At 52.5% G+C, this 12,969-nt stretch overlaps 1 non-coding gene across 1 annotated transcript; it reads right to left on the reverse strand.

Annotated features, from left to right (window-relative positions):
• Positions 1–12,435: 12,435 nt before the first annotated feature.
• Positions 12,436–12,554, reverse strand: LOC125969704 (5S ribosomal RNA). The gene has a single exon (XR_007481698.1). It is a non-coding gene; the product is annotated as a 5S ribosomal RNA (ribosomal RNA).
• Positions 12,555–12,969: the final 415 nt, after the last annotated feature.

Here is a 12,969-nt window from a genome sequence, read left to right on the forward strand (position 1 = left end):
TGAGATTCCTTTCTCCTCATGCAGCATTTAGGCCAGAGAGGAAGTGAAGTCAAGTAACAGAAGTTAGGATGGGTAAAAACCAGAAGTAAACTATCTTGGTTTACTCTCAGCGAAAGGGAGAGCAGGGAACAGGTTATATTAGACACACCACGACCTGCCACGAAGAACAACTGATGTTTTTTTCTGTCATTACAGCAGAGCTTGGGCTCCATGCTATGCTGAAATTGCTAAGCCACTAACAGGAGTGGCTCATGGACAGCCGTTAGCAGTCAAAGATACATTCGCGTGGACACCAAAAGTAGAAGAAGGATTGACAAGATTGAAAATGATATTAGTTCAAACAACAAAGGGTGTGATAATGGATAAGGTGCTATTGACGATGTCAATAACAAAACTGTTTTGCCAAAATGACTTTTAAGGCAACGCCTGTTGTGTCACTTATGTGACAACAGGGGGGAGATGAGTTATTAGTTACCTATTAGTTACCTTTGGTTTAGATTCTTGAAAAAAAAAATTTTTTTTTTAAGCATGTCCTGTTTGTGTGAAACATGATCCACACAGGAACCTAAAAGAAACTCTATATAAAAATTCGAAGATTCAAATAGTGGAGCCTAACAGGAACATGGAAAAAGTGAACAGCTGAGAAATGGCCTTCGATGTACTAGCAGTGAATTATAAATTCAGGACAGTTCAGTAATATCTGTAAAGTGAGCATAACACCATTAATACTGAGGTCAAAATAGAGATGATACTAGGCAAAATTTGGAAACTAGATCAGAAATTGAAGGCTCAAATCAGGAAAGGTGGAAAGGTAATAGAGAGAATGGCATAAAATCAAAGTTAGGAAAACAAAAGATAGATAGTAGCCTGAAAATAGGAGGAGTTTCTGGAAATTACAGTATAATTGAGAGAAATAACAGCTAAGACTTGCAATTTAAGTTTAGGGTAATCTGTCAATTTAAAATGGTTCAAATGAGGTCCATCACAATACATCCGAGCACTCATGAAGGAAAGGCGCTGTTCTTCTCAGGTAGATTAGATTATTGATAATAGTAGAATTTGAAGTTTGATTAACAGAAGGCACTATGGAATTTATGTCAAATTGGAAGATGATATTTAAGTTTGGTATCCCAGTCTGTTTTTTCAGTATCCATCAGTGACTCTGAAACTCGATCCCGAGACTCCACCGACAGCTGAGAACATCAAGAAAAATGGTGCATGGCTCTAAGGCACCTTTGACCTTTGCAAGAGCAAAGAAGGACTAAATTTGTGCTTTGGGGGGAGCACAACGCTTCTGGAGGAGAACGACATCCTCGGCGGCGGAGTACAAAGAGTGAATGGACTCACAAGATGAGAATGGACTCAGTTGAAAATGGACTCATCCAAGAGTGAGGGATGAGTTGACTCTGAGACTACAACCAAAGATAACAACCTGACAATGAGGTGCGGCGAAAGACACACAAGACCTGAAAGATGCATCAAGACGTTATCAAACTTGGTGGAGCTTGGGTCAGAGTGGATGGAAGCTTGCTTGGGCACTGAGTTTGACACAACTGAGGAGTCTTGCTAAAAGATAAACAAATAAGGAACAAATTGTGTAGTGTTACGAAGAAAGAAAAAGTATCATAGTCAGAGGATAAATTTGGATGAAACAGATAGGCTAAAATTGTAAGAGATAAGAGTAGAATCACATTTAGCCCATCCAGCTTAACAATTAGACATTTAGTCATTAACAGTTCGGAGAAGGAAAAATAGGGCATTAGGATCTACTAGGATGCAGTCAAAAGGTGATTAGATTATTCAATGGAGGTAATTAATAAAGTAGAAGTTAATCACACCTCATAGGGAAATTCTGGTGTCAAAACAAAAAGTTTGATAAGATCAAGGAATAACAGCCATGAAAACTTTTGACAGTTAAGAATAACACTGCATGAGACTCACACCAAGTGACAGTGAACGCGATGACAAATGTGATAGGACTCGGAAAACAAATGCCTTAACATGGCAAAGTGAAAATAATGTAGTGGAGTAGACTGTTGGAGGAAGACTTTTGAGTATCTTTACCCAGGTGCTCGATCAGAACGATGGATTAGGACAAGATTATTTAAGGACCTACTGAGGCTGCTTCTTTCCCCATGCTCACCCATGAACATGCTCAGCAGTACAAATGACTGAATTTTTAGGCATTTAATTGGCAATTTTACAGTTAAGGTCCGGTACGAATGTACGAAATATTCACTTGGGAAGGACATCCAGAAATGAAGGGTTTACCGTTAATATTCGCTGATTGCCTGTTCACTTACACATACTAAATTTGTTTGTTGTTGTATGAGTGATAGATGCAAATGGATTGGCGCTTGTGTGGTTACGAATATGTGTGTGTGTGTGTGTGTGTTGAGGGCAGTATGAAAGGCCAAAGTATTTTGTAGTTGGTATGAAAGGGTCACAGTTGAGGGTAAGATTCCTCTCACCTGAGACGGGAACACCCAAGTGTGATGACTAACAGCCGATGGTTAATCAAAGGCACCATGAACAACAAAAATAGTTCATGGAGAAGGCCGAATTCAGCAACACGGATGGACAAGACAGGACTGATATCGAACACTAGGACGATGGACATATGACATGACGAACCTGAACTCACCCGACAAGGTGACAGACTATGTAGATGACAACCATACATATGGAACTTAAGCTTGCTTGTGGCAAGTGCGAGCTTGGCTTTGTTTCTGTGTGTCACTTGACTTATTGCAGCGTCAACCGACAGCCAAGGAGCAGATTGCTGGTTGTTTTATAACTTGTATTACTTTTGCAGGTTGTCGATTGCAGTCTTGGAAAGTTTATGTTGAATTCACGTGAAAATGTTAACCCTAACCCTTTTGATTTTTATGATGATTGATGATTTTCAGGACGGAATCCCCGTGCGCCATGATTCATTGTGTGTCTATTTTCATTTAGTAGATACTCGATGCCTGTGTAGTTTTGTGAGCACAAGTGTTCGTTGTTGGTATTGCCGAGTGTGAGGTGCACAGTCAATTTTCAGGAACTTGGGGATGACGATCCTGGATGACTGCAAGGTTCGACAGGACTGGCTGCAAGACGTGATGATGTGGTAGGACGTTTGCCGGTTCCTTTTTAAATGCCTAATGACACATTGGGCGAATGTGTTAAAGGGGGGTGGAGTTACGTTTGAGTGCGTAAGTAGATACATATAAAATTTAATTGTGACATTCAATGCTTTTTTGGATTCACTTGTTTTGGAGGCTTTAACAGGACGTGCCAGAATTCAACAGGCAGCAGTCACAGGAGAAATCGTGCGAGACTGACAGCACGATGAGAAATAAGGAAGATAATTCATAACTCCTGGGGGGAGTGTTGTTGTTTGTTTGTTTGTTTGTTTGTTTTAGGTTCACGCGGGCCTCTGGATCGTAGGAGTAGATGCAGGGACGCTTGGAGGTTCTATTGAACAACGACCACCAATCATCCCCGTGCCCCAAACAACCACAAAGGAGAAGAATTGTTTGCTGACGACTGGTTATGGAGATGTCGATTACTAGGGAACTCCTGAACGCTGACCGGGGCCTGGGAAGAGACTCTGAGGACGGTGAAGTGGACATAAAGATCTTGGATGGACAGCAGGCCCTGGGCAGTGATCCCAGAGCAATTCATCGACAGACACATACATATGCAAGGGGGGCAAAACTAAGAGCATTTCAACTTTGCAGTATGCTGTGATATTGTGTCAATATTATGTCCTTCATTACTTTATCAAATGACCACATGCGGCATTATTTTAATTAGTCACATGACTAAAAGGCTGACATCAGCATCTGCTGTCCAGAATATCATGTTGGCCCAGTGTGAACAAGATGAGTGGGACCGCCTTGCGTAAATCGCCTACCTGTCTATTTTTCTTGACGATCCAGAACAAAATACATTCCATTATAACGAACATAGCCAAAGCCGGATGAAGGGCTGTAGTTCTGATAAACTCTGGAATGTAAATTTTCATGCTTTTTGATGGTACTATACTATATTGTGTAAGCATATACTCATTTATACACATATGTAGTTATTAGTTGATGTTTTGTTTTCCCATGAATTCCAATGTTAAAAACAGGAGGGAATGTTGGAAATGATATACTTTTTATCATTGGATTCTATGTATCTACTTTTGTGTGCAAGACTCTCCGCAGTATGTGACCATCTAGCCTTGTGAAAATGATTTGGGGGCATATGGCCGGCTAATGACCGGAGTCATTAGCCACGCTATACAATAAGCCCCATAGTTAGCTAGACATGTTCAGATCATGAGATTGTCATGGGATGGCTGAAGCAGACAGAGGTCTCATTTAAGTTGAAGTCATGAGTACGACACCGGGATGTATTCCCAGGGCCACTAAAGACTACGTTTTTGTTAAGCTAATAGTCATGAGACGTCCAATACTGCTCCGTCCACGAGAGTATCCCCTTTGTTCTGTGGTAATGAGATATAACTTTGGAATGTATTTCCTGCCTGTGAACCTACCCGATCATGTACACTTGCCCAATTGTTTCTTTCTCAATAAAAAGGTCGGCAAAACTCAGAGCAGAGCGCGAATCTCAGCCACACTTGCTGTGTCTGGGATGCGCCCTTCTGCGCAGGAGAAAACGCTAAGCCAAGAAAGACCTACCGTCTCCGAGATTGATTTCAGATAAATGTTGTCAACCCAACAAAAACTGCTTCGGCACATGGAGACCAAGCATCCTGCATTAAAAGACAAACCTTAACCACTTCGGGTTTCATTGTCTCCGATTACGCCTGGATGGGACCGGCTCGTTTCTGAGAAACAAGCTCGGTGCTCCCAATAATTCAACGTAATGGTGACTTTTATTTTTATGTGGTTTATATTTGTTTTTATGCCAGTCGTATCATTTTATTTAATCGTATTTACCGTATTTGCCGGTGTACAGGTCGACTCGGTGTATAAGTCGACCCCCTAAAATTCGACGGAAATTTACGATTTTATGATATATCCTTTGTATAAGTCGAGCTCAATTGTTGCATTATATTAAACTTCAAAATTCAATATGCGAAATTTATTGACGAAATGTGTTCAAATTCTGGGAGGCCGTGCGCATGCTGCTGTTTATAAGCACCGCGGAGGAGATCGGGGCCGGCGAGCTCGCGCACGCCGCCCGGCACCAACGGGAGGCCGGAAATAGCTCCAAGCCAAGTGGACGAAAATAGCCCCCGCCGAGCGGATCGGCTGTTTGTAAGCACCGCGGAGGTGGTCGCGGCGCCTCATTCGACTTCCAGCGGCCGGCGAGCTCGCGCACCCGCCCGGAAACTCCGGGAGGCCGTGCGCACGAGCCAAGTGGCCGAAAATAGCCCCCGCCGAGCGGATCGGCTGTTTATAAGCACCGCGGAGGTGGTCGCGGCGCCTCATTCGACTTCCGGCGGGCGGCGAGCTCGCGCACCCGCCCGGCACATCCGGGAGGCCGTGCGCACGAGCCAAGTGGCCGAAAATAGCCCCCGCCGAGCGGATCGGCTGTTTATAAGAACCGCGGAGGTGGTCGCGGCGCCTCATTCGACTTCCGGCGGGCGGCGAGCTCGCGCACCCGCCCGGCACATCCGGGAGGCCGTGCGCACGAGCCAAGTGGCCGAAAATAGCCCCCGCCGAGCGGATCGGCTGTTTATAAGCACCGCGGAGGTGGTCGCGGCGCCTCATTCGACTTCCAGCGGCCGGCGAGCTCGCGCACCCGCCCGGCACATCCGGGAGGCCGTGCGCACGAGCCAAGTGGCCGAAAACAGCCCCCGCCGAGCGGATCGGCTGTTTATAAGCACCGCGGAGGTGGTCGCGGCGCCTCATTCGACTTCCAGCGGCCGGCGAGCTCGCGCACCCGCCCGGCACATCCGGGAGGCCGTGCGCACGAGCCAAGTGGCCGAAAATAGCCCCCGCCGAGCGGATCGGCTGTTTATAAGCACCGCGGAGGTGGTCGCGGCGCCTCATTCGACTTCCAGCGGCCGGCGAGCTCGCGCAAACGCCCGGCACATCCGGGAGGTCGTGCGCACGAGCCAAGTGGCCGAAAATAGCCCCCGCCGAGCGTATCGGCTGTTTATAAGCACCGCGGAGGTGGTCGCGGCGCCTCATTCGACTTCCAGCGGCCGGCGAGCTCGCGCACCCGCCCGGCACATCCGGGAGGCCGTGCGCACGAGCCAAGTGGCCGAAAATAGCCCCCGCCGAGCGGATCGGCTGTTTATAAGCACCGCGGAGGTGGTCGCGGTGCCTCATTCGACTTCCAGCGGCCGGCGAGCTCGCGCACCCGCCCGGCACATCCGGGAGGCCGTGCGCACGAGCCAAGTGGCCGAAAATAGCCCCCGCCGAGCGGATCGGCTGTTTATAAGCACCGCGGAGGTGGTCGCTGCGCCTCATTCGACTTCCAGCGGCCGGCGAGCTCGCGCACCCGCCATGCACATCCGGGAGGCCGTGCGCACGAGCCAAGTGGCCGAAAATAGCCCCCGCCGAGCGGATCGGCTGTTTATAAGCACCGCGGAGGTGGTCGCGGCGCCTCATTCGACTTCCAGCGGGCCGCGCACTCGCGCACGCCGCCCGGTTCAAATTTTCTAAGTGCAACGCACAATGAGATGTATGAGAAACGGCCTTGGTTACCATCACATTTGAAGCGATGAATACGAAGTTAAATTTTATGACTCGGTGTATAAGTCGAGGTCGATTTTTTTCGGTCGATTTTGGATCGAAAAAGGTCGACCAATACACCGGCAAATACGGTATATATACTTATTATAAATGTAGTATTTATTTATATAGATTTATTGTTTATTTATATATATAAAGGCAGGTCCGCAAAAATATTTCTGACGCGTAGCCGGTCCGTGGCGCAAGAAAGGTTGGGGACCACTAGTCTAAAAGAATCTGTCACGTGCTGGTGCCACCTGCGACGGGACCACGCCCCCCTGTCAGGGGGATCACCGTCACCTGCCACGGGTTCATGGACAGCGCTATATCAGCGCCGCCAGCGCAGACCCGAGTGCCAGTCTGTCCCTTGATGCTGCTTCGCTCATCAATCCCAGAGAGAATTGACTCACTTGACTACTCGAAACCCTCGCAGAACCGTTGTCCTCTCCAGCCCGATCGCCGCTCCAGCGCCAGCTGTTCCCATCATCCCCTTCAAATAAAGTCCGTCGTTACGCACTTGGCTGTACTGTCCGATCCTTAACAGTACAGACTGGCCAACACGATGCAGTCAGCGAACGACGAGACGGCATTGGGCCGACTGGAGCAAGCCGAGACCGCCATCAGCAGCCTGTCCGCCGACATCCGGAACCTGATCGAGGTTGGTCAGCAACAACAGCTGCAGCAGCAGGAGATGGCCCAAGCCCTCCAGAGACTGTCGGTGGCTGCGTCCCCGGCTGTCACGGCACCCCCGCACCGCCCGTCTGCCGAGGCCAGGAGGCTCGTGGACGTCCCGGAGCCCCGTCTCGGCAACATCGAAAAGTTCAACGGCGATCCCAAGCACGTGAGGGCGTTTGTGACCAACTGTCGCATAATGTTCAGCCTCCAGCCCGTCACGTTTGCGTCAGAATCAGCCAAGGTCGGTTTCGTTCTAACCCACCTCACGGGCGAGGCGCGGCTATGGGGTTTGGCAGAGTATGAACGGATGGCCCCGGCATGCGATTCCTTCGACGCCTTCGCAGAGGAATTGCTCTTCCTGTTCGACCTGGGATCCGCCGCCGAAGACGCCGCCGAGGAACTGGCGACGCTGCGTCAGGGTAGCCGATCGGTCGCGGAGTACGCCCTTAAATTCCAGACGTTGGCCGGCAGCAGCGGATGGAACGCGCCAGCGCTCGTTAGCACGTTCCTAAACGGCCTCGCGGATTATATGAAGGACGAACTGGTGTCTTACGATCGCCCGCGAACCCTGAAGGGCGCGATGGACTTGGCGGCCCGAGTAGACCGGCGGATCCGGACGCGGCGGCGCGATCGGGAGAGGAGGTCCCCGCGGAATCCGCGTGGCCACATTCCTCCGTCTGCTGGGGACCCGCCCACCACTCCACCCGCCGAGCCCATGGATCTGGGAGGGGCTCGGGTCTCCTCGGAGGAGCACCGTCGACGCCTCTCGCTGGGCTTGTGTTTTTACTGTGGGGAGGGGGGCCATCGGGTGGCGGGGTGCCCGCTAAAAGGCCGGAGCTCACGCGGCGTCGGGGGGATCCGCGTGAGCTCGACCAGCACCGGCTCTCCCAGTCCCAGCACGCTCACGCTGCAGGCACGTGTCCAGCTTGCGGGGGGCGACCAGAACGTGGCAGCCTTGGTGGATTCCGGCGCGGAGGGGAACATCATGGACATTAGCCTGGCTCGTCGGTGGGGTGTCGGCTTCCTCCCTCTGAGCCCACCCATTCCCGCGCGTGCCATTGATGGCCGCCTGATTGGCGAGGTGGCTTTCGTGACAGAACCGGTTAAGGTACTGCTCTCCGGCAATCACCACGAGACCATCCAGTTTTTTCTTCTTTCCCTCCCAGGACAGCAGCTCATCCTGGGGCACCCTTGGTTGCGGCAGCACAACCCGGTGCTGGACTGGGAGGTGGGGGTTGTACGGCAGTGGAGCGAACGCTGCCATCGAGTGTGCCTGAAGGCGGCCACCAGCCCACTCGGCAGAGCCCCGCCCAGGTACAGTCCCGACATCTCCAATGTCCCAGCAGTTTATCACGAACTCAAGGAGGTTTTTAGTAAAGCCAGGGCCGCTTCTCTTCCTCCACACCGGTCCTACGATTGCGCCATCGACCTGTTGCCCGGCACCTTCCCTCCCAAGGGGCGCGTCTACTCCCTGTCCGCTCCTGAGCGCCGGGCTATGGAGGAGTACATCCGGGAGTCCCTGGCAGCCGGCATCATACGGCCGTCCTCTTCACCTGCGGGAGCGGGGTTTTTCTTCGTGAAGAAGAAGGAGGGCACGCTCCGCCCGTGTATCGACTACCGGGGAATAAACGCAATCACCGTAAAGAACCGATACCCTCTGCCTCTTCTTTCTTCCGCCTTTGAGAGCCTTCAGGGTGCCACCATCTTCACCAAGCTGGATCTCCGCAACGCCTACCACCTGATCCGCATCCGGGAGGGAGACGAGTGGAGGACGGCTTTCAACACCCCAAGCGGACACTACGAGTACTTGGTGGTTCCGTTTGGGCTCACCAACGCCCCAGCAGTTTTCCAGGCACTGATAAACGACGTGTTACGAGACATGCTGGACAAATTTGTGTTCGTTTATTTGGACGACATCCTCATCTTCTCCCGCTCGCTTCCTGAGCACATCAAGCATGTTCGGGCGGTGCTGCGACGCCTCCTAGAGAATTCGCTCTACGTGAAGGCAGAGAAGTGCGAGTTCCACACCTCCTCTGTCAAATTCCTCGGCTACGTGGTGCGTGAGGGATCCATCGAAATGGACCCTGGGAAGGTGGAGGCGGTCAAGTCATGGCCTGTTCCCGAGACACGCAAGCGGCTGCAACAATTCTTAGGTTTCGCGAACTTTTATCGCCGTTTTATCCGTGGATACAGCACGGCGGCCGCGCCACTCACCGCCCTTACCAGCCCCGCCTATCCATACAAATGGACAGAACGGGCAGAACAGGCATTTCAGGAGCTTAAGAGGAGGTTCACATCCGCTCCCATCCTCAGAGTTCCCGATCCCGACAGACAGTTCGTGGTCGAAGTGGACGCCTCGAACGTGGGTGTCGGGGCGGTGTTGTCTCAACGCAGCCGCCAAGACGATCGTCTCCACCCGTGCGCCTTCTTTTCTCGCCGTTTGTCAGCCTCAGAACGGAACTATGACATCGGTAATCGGGAGCTCCTCGCCGTCAAGTTGGCTTTGGAGGAGTGGCGACATTGGCTGGAGGGCGCCACCACTCCGTTCATTGTCTGGACCGACCACCGCAACTTGGAGTATCTGAGATCGGCCAAGAGACTGAACGCGAGACAGGCACGGTGGGCTCTGTTCTTTGACCGGTTTGAGTTCTCTCTTTCCTACAGACCGGGTTCCCGTAACGCGAAGGCGGACGCCCTGTCGCGTTTGTTTCCTGGTGGGGAGGAGGGACAGGGTCCGCCTCCCACTATCCTCCCGAGCTCGGTTCGGGTGGCGGCTCTTACATGGGAGATCGAACGCCAAGTGGAAGCCGCATCACGCGATCAACCCGGCCCCAGCAACTGCCCGGAGGGTCGCCTGTTCGTCCCTGAAGGTCTGCGATCGGCCGTGCTGCAATGGGCGCACGACTCACGCCTGGCCTGTCATCCCGGCGCTGCACGCACGAGGTACGTGGTGGCACAGCGTTTCTGGTGGCCCACCTGGCAAGTGGACACCAGCGACTACGTCAGAGCCTGCTCAATCTGTAACCGCTACAAGACGCCTACTCGTCCTCCGGCCGGGCTGCTTCAACCCTTGCCGGTTCCCCAGCGTCCCTGGTCTCACCTGTCGATCGACTTTGTCACGGGCCTCCCCCCCTCAGAGGGAAACACGGTGGTCCTCACGGTGGTAGACCGTTTTAGCAAGATGACGCATTTCATCCCTCTGCCTAGGCTCCCATCTGCGAAGCAGACAGCGTCCATCATGGTGCGGGAGGTGTTTCGTCACCACGGTCTCCCACGAGACATCGTGTCAGACCGAGGACCTCAATTCGCTTCCACCTTCTGGACGGAGTTCTGCCGACTCCTCGGCGCCACGGCCAGCCTCTCCTCGGGCTTTCACCCTCAGTCCAACGGTCAAGCGGAGCGCCTGAACCAGGAACTGGGCAGGTCTCTCCGATGCATGGCCGCCGGAGACCAGCGCGGGTGGGTCCAACAGCTTCCCTGGGTAGAGTACGCTCACAATTCCCTTCCCAGCTCGGCCACGGGACTTTCGCCTTTCCACTGCGTCTTCGGGTACCAGCCACCCTTGTTCGCCCACCAGGAGCGTGGTGCGGCGTGCCCGTCGGCCCAGGCTTGTGTCCGCCGTTGTCATCGTGCCTGGGCGAGGGGCCGGGCCACTCTTCTCCGCTCTGTTTCAGGCTACGCCCGCCAGGCGAACAAGCACCGGACGCCGGCTCCGGAGTACAGAGTGGGGCAGCGTGTGTGGCTCTCGACGCGGGATTTGCCGCTGCGAGCGGGATCCCGCAAACTGGCGCCCCGCTTTGTTGGACCGTTCCCTATCCAGAAGGTGATTGGCCCGGCCGCAGTCCGTCTGCTCCTTCCAGACTCCATGAAGGTTCATCCCACGTTCCACGTGTCCCGTGTGCGGCCCATCCATGAAAGCGCGTTGGCGCCGGCGCCCGTTCCGCCGCCGCCGCCCCAGCTCATCGATGGGGGCCCGGCTTACGCTGTCCGCTCCCTGCTCCGATCGCGGCGGCGTGGTCGGGGCCTACAATACCTCGTGGACTGGGAGGGTTATGACGACGCGCACCGCTCCTGGATTCCGAGCCGCTGGATACTCGACCGTTCGCTCATCACGGAGTTCCATCGCTGTCATCCGGACCAACCGGGTCCTCGGCACGGGCGCCCGAGGAGGGACGGGGGGGACCAGGGGTGAGGGTCCAGGGTGGTCTTGCCCACTGGTACCGGGGTCTTCTGCCCCCGCGCCCGTCGATCCTGCGTCTGGCGAGGTGTCGGACGTTTCAGCGGTGTGCTGACCCCTCCACCTGGCCACCCGGAGTATTGCCTTCCTTTTAGTTTTTTTTGTTTTGTTATTTTCGGTTCCTGGGGACGTCGGGAGCCGTCCCTTGTGGGGGGGGTTCTGTCACGTGCTGGTGCCACCTGCGACGGGACCACGCCCCCCTGTCAGGGGGATCACCGTCACCTGCCACGGGTTCATGGACAGCGCTATATCAGCGCCGCCAGCGCAGACCCGAGTGCCAGTCTGTCCCTTGATGCTGCTTCGCTCATCAATCCCAGAGAGAATTGACTCACTTGACTACTCGAAACCCTCGCAGAACCGTTGTCCTCTCCAGCCCGATCGCCGCTCCAGCGCCAGCTGTTCCCATCATCCCCTTCAAATAAAGTCCGTCGTTACGCACTTGGCTGTACTGTCCGATCCTTAACAGAATCTGGCCGTAACTGGAATAGGGTTCTACGCGAATGCCCAACGGAAAAGTGAAGTGCAAAAAACCTGCATTTGGCTGTATCAAAATAAATGTCATGAAAAAGGTAAAAACACTACATGGAAGCGCAATGTGTTGTGCTGGGTTCTTTTACAAGTAAAGACTGCTGCTTTGAGTTCACAGGGAGCCATGCTCTTTATTCACTGTACATAGAGGTTTTTAACTCGTGTTGTAGTTTCAGTGTCGGAGTTCAAACTAGGCTTGCAGTTTCCGAATGCCATTCGTGATGGGTGCTGTAAAAAGTTCTTGGCTTAAACGATTGAAGTGCACATAAGAAAAAAAAAAAAAAAGAGCTTGGAGTGCACATAAGAAAAAGAAAAAGCTTACAGCACCTGGTATTCCCAGGCAGTCTCCCATCCAAGTACTAACCAGGCCCGACCCTGCTTAGCTTCCGAGATCAGACGAGATCAGGCGTTCTCAGGGTAGTATGGCCGTAAGCCGTGAAGTGACCCAACATTTTGCATTTTATAGACACAATCGCCCCTGAAACTAGCGAGCAAGCCAATGAAGCCTTCAAAACTGCTTCGGCACATGGAGACCAAGCATCCTGCATTAAAAGACAAACCTTAACCACTTTGGGTTTCATTGTCTCCGATTACGCCTGGATGGGACCGGCTCGTTTCTGAGAAACAAGCTCGGTGCTCCCAATAATTCAACGTAATGGTGACTTTTATTTTTATGTGGTTTATATTTGTTTTTATGCCAGTCGTATCATTTTATTTAATCCTATTTCTATATATTTATTATAAATGTAGTATTTATTTATATAGATTTATTGTTTATTTATATATATAAAGGCAGGTCCGCAAAAATATTTCTGACGCGTAGCCGGTCCGTGGCGCAAGAAAGTTTGG

The sequence above is a fragment of the Syngnathus scovelli genome, chromosome 5 (assembly GCF_024217435.2).
Source record: "Syngnathus scovelli strain Florida chromosome 5, RoL_Ssco_1.2, whole genome shotgun sequence".
NCBI classification, from domain to species: Eukaryota; Metazoa; Chordata; class Actinopteri; order Syngnathiformes; family Syngnathidae; genus Syngnathus; species Syngnathus scovelli.